This window comes from Octodon degus, unplaced genomic scaffold (assembly GCF_000260255.1).
Source record: "Octodon degus isolate 3935 unplaced genomic scaffold, OctDeg1.0 scaffold00010, whole genome shotgun sequence".
NCBI lineage: Eukaryota > Metazoa > Chordata > Mammalia > Rodentia > Octodontidae > Octodon > Octodon degus.
This window is the reverse complement of record NW_004524586.1, coordinates 21,142,520-21,146,557: the sequence shown is the minus strand read 5'-3', so window position 1 is coordinate 21,146,557 and position 4,038 is coordinate 21,142,520. Positions and strand designations below refer to the sequence as shown.

General features: G+C 41.8%; 1 non-coding gene across 1 annotated transcript; it reads left to right on the top strand.

Annotated features, from left to right (window-relative positions):
- Positions 1–1,462: 1,462 nt before the first annotated feature.
- On the top strand, positions 1,463–3,553 carry LOC101572203. Its single transcript, XR_002819808.1, has 3 exons — positions 1,463–1,625; positions 2,328–2,452; positions 3,338–3,553. It is a non-coding gene; the product is annotated as an uncharacterized LOC101572203 (transcript).
- Positions 3,554–4,038: the final 485 nt, after the last annotated feature.

Below are 4,038 nucleotides of genomic sequence, written 5' to 3'. Positions count from 1 at the left end.
CAGAATGTATAAGGAGGTCTCCTGGCCTGACAGAGCCTTCTTTCTAAGCCTTTCCTGTTAAATATCAGACGTGATGCGCTAAGAATCCACATTGAGTGATTAAAGTATACAAATCATGAAAATTGAATTTCTCTTGGGAAGAATTGATTTTCATACTATTGTGTATGTGTTGAAGGATGATATATTTGCATGTAAAAATGAATGCAACCACTCTGGAAACTACTTGTCCAGAATAAATGAAATATTTTCTGCTAATATTTGTTGAAGGTATTTATTTTTATGAAAAGGAATATTTTATACTGTTAACACTTTGTGAATTTAGTTCTGTAACATGAGAACTAATTTATGTAATGTTTGTTTATTTATGAACAAAGTTCTACTTCACTAACAGGTTTTCTCAAGACAAAACAGGTAAGAACAGTCCATACCATCTTGTCCGCCCCTGGAATCTCCCACTTACTTGTACTATTGTTGCTGGAAATGTTGAATCATTAGTAGTCAGGAACTCAGGAGATGAAATTTTACTGACACTCGTGGACTCCAGAGGAATAATCTCCAGAGTCTGAGATGAGGTTTACAGAAAGTTTCTTTTTATAAGTTGGTGAACAGAAGTTACAAGAGCAAGATACACTTTTGCTGAAGGCCACCGTACAATGGATATCTTATGGTGACCATAGCTGTATGGAGCAAAAAAAAATTTTTAGCACATTCACAAAAGCTTTAATTTGATTATAAATCCTGTAATTTAGCTGAGTCCAGTGGCTGAGAACAGGATGACTGCAACTTTATTAACAAAATGGCCATGATTAGGTCAGGATTTCTGCTTCACCGTGGTAAATCCAGTTACTGAACTTCCTTAAAATCCTGGCTAAATCAGGTATCTTCTTTAACTTTCATTTCTATAACCCTTTTAGCTATAAAGTATGAAAGTCTGCCAGTGAACATGTCAGTGAACATGTGCTTAAACCCTCGTAAATGGCTCCATATTATTTCATTGGATAACTGAACGTTCCATCTAGCCAGTCTTCTGTAACTGACAATTTAACTCCAAAGATGTTTTTAGCATCCATTTTTTTTTATTTTTACAGTTAAAATCTGAAACCTACTTTTAATTAACAGTCAACCCATGCAAATGTTAAAGACATAGAATTCAGTGATTCCCAATAGTATTTATAGCCAGGCATGGTAGTGCATTCCTACAATTTCAACACTTGGGAGGCTGAAGCAGGAGGCTTGCCACAAATTTGGAGTGAGACTCGATTTCACAGTGAGTTCAAGGTCACCCTGAACTGGACTACATAGTGAGACCCTGTCTCAAAAAAAAAAAAATACATTTCATGGCAGTTAAAATCTACCTACTGATGGAACAGAATTCAGTGAAAGGAGCTGGTTGATGTCATAACAGACTGTCATCAGTGTAGGGCTGAGCTGAAAGATTCTGATTCTAGCGGAACACTGCTCTTCCAAATACAAACTCTTTAACCAATAATTGTTCCTAACAGAGAAGATCAGATTCTCTTACTCGAGTACAGGTTTGAGAAATTCCTGACAAAATACCCCGTACCCTAACGTTTTCTCTTCTTTCCACAGTTGTTCTTAACCCAGCTCTGGATGATTTAGCAGCAGTAAGTATACTTGGCAGACAGTTTCTCCTTGCCTGGTTCACTGCTCCACAGTTTCAGTGTGTGAAATTGAACAAATTGCTTATTCCAGACAGATCTGATTTTCTGGGACAGTGTATTTAGCGGGATGACCCATGGCCCACAGAAACAGTGAGGGACAAGAAGCTCCTGAAGACTCTGGTCCCTGGTCTGTGTAGTCCACTTCCCATCTCAGCGAGGACAGGGGGTGTTGGCTAGAAGCTTCTAGAATCCCCTTAACCCTGAACTGGCCTGATCGAGTTGTCAGTGGGAGAACTGAAAACTTTTTCCTCTAAAATACTTACATCTTACAAAGTAGGTTTGCATCCTTGATGTTGTATAACAGTAAGATTTTGAAAAAAAAAAAGTCCTCTTCCATAAAATATTTTTAAACCTACTGTGCAGTTAAGGGTCAGTTCTAACTCTGAGCATGAGCATAGCTCAAGACATACACGTGGTAGGAGTAAAATCACTGGCAATACTGCATTATTTAAGGACATACCACTGCCTGTGAAAGATTCTTTTGGTAGATTTGTATCTCAGTCCACTTATATATAGAAATAAAGCTCTTTACTCATCCTGGGCCAGCTTAGGGATCTCTGAAAACAAAGCATGTCAGGGTTGTGGAGAAGGGTCGTGAGGTTGGGGGAAGCCGCCTTCACTGCCTGCCTGCACTTCTCTGCCAAGGTGTAGAAGATGCCTGACCTCACTATGAAGACTCTCATCACTGTTGGTGGTAGCTTACTGCTTGTTGCAGCTGTACTGATGGCTGTTACCACCAGTCTTCTCTTCAAAGTCACCAGTGTGCTGAGGTGAGTCATGGGGACAAGGGTGAACAGTGTCCCCTCAAGTGGGACACCTGGTGCTCTGCTTGAGCAGGGTCATTGCTTGTTGCTGAAGCTACACCACAGGTGAGGTCAAGAACCACAGGCAGGTTTGAAGAGGCAAAGGCAGGGCAGTACAGAATCTTAAGAGGTTTTCCCTTCTGGCTCGGGGCTCTGAGCTGGGAAGTAGAATATGTGCAGCCCTGAGGCTGTGTGTGTCAGCACCCACTTGGTGTCACTTGACATCACTGGGTTTACCTTCAGATATTTATTAGTCCTTTGGTAGAATTTCTCTTAGTTCCAGGTGTTGGAAATGGGACAACCCCAGGTCAGCTGTGGGAAAGAGCTTGGGACAGGCCACACTTGACTTCCTCTCACCCAGCTCAGGAGCTCCTAGGCATGTTCCCCCATTCATTCCCTGTGGCCTTGGGGACAGTGAGATGGGCCTACAGGACAAAGACTCTATAGAAGACAGCTTACAAGGAGATGTGGGTCAGGCAAGTTTGGAGAGAGGCTCCTTAAGTATGGGAGAAACTAGCTGTCAGCCTCTGTGGTGTGTCCCCCACACCAGTCTAAGGAATTACATAGTAGGGTCCCTTCCCCATATTCCTACAGCAATCCTGTGGGTGATCCAAACTTGCGATTCATTCTCTCTCTTACTTTTGCAGCCTGGGTTTACATGTGCAGAAGTTATAGGAGAGAAAGGGATGAGAGAGGAACTCAGCACAGGGGCGGAGAGCTTTAATCCAGGACTCATGTCACATGTGTGGTTGGCTGTAGCCTTGAGCTTCCCAGAGTGCCCTGACAGTTGTTTAAACGTGCACTGAAAAAGAAAACTTCTAAGCCCATGTTTTGTGTATGTCTTTTCTTAAGAGCTGCAAAACAACCTGATCCTGAGACTAATTTAGCCATCAACAAGAACAAGGCCTTCCGGGCTGAGACCACCACGACTGACTCTTGTCCCATCATTGATCCCTGTGATGAATTTAAAATGTATGCAGATCCCATGCCTCCTTGCTTTTGTGAAATAGATGAGGACTGCTAATGTGGCATTGGTGGACACAAACCTCTTGACACGCAATAATTCTTTCTTAATAAAGTGTTTTGTTACTCAAGGCAGGTTCTTTACCATTTATATTCTTATGTGCTCTCGCATGACATGTATTTTTGATTATATATGCAGTAATGAAAATAAGCCTTTCTGCCTCCAGTTATTATGCCTTTTACTTAAATGTTTGCCTTACCATATGGGCCCTTGAGGCAATTAGTTTGTAATATAATGTTGCTATAGAAGCAAAAGAAAGTAGAAAATAAGAAAATAAGAGAAGTGCAGGCAGGCAGTGAAGGCAGCTTCCCCCAACCTCAGGACCCTTCTCCACAACCCTGACATGCTTTGTTTTCAGAGATCCCTAAGCTTAACAAGAGGGGATATTGTAATAAGTGCTGAGATAAAAAATAAAAAGCACTTGAGCCAAGCATTGTGCTGCATGCCTGTGACTCCAGCTACTTAGGAAGTTGGGACAGAAAGGCTACATATGAGAGAGAGAGAGAGAGAGAGAGAGAGAGAGAGAGAG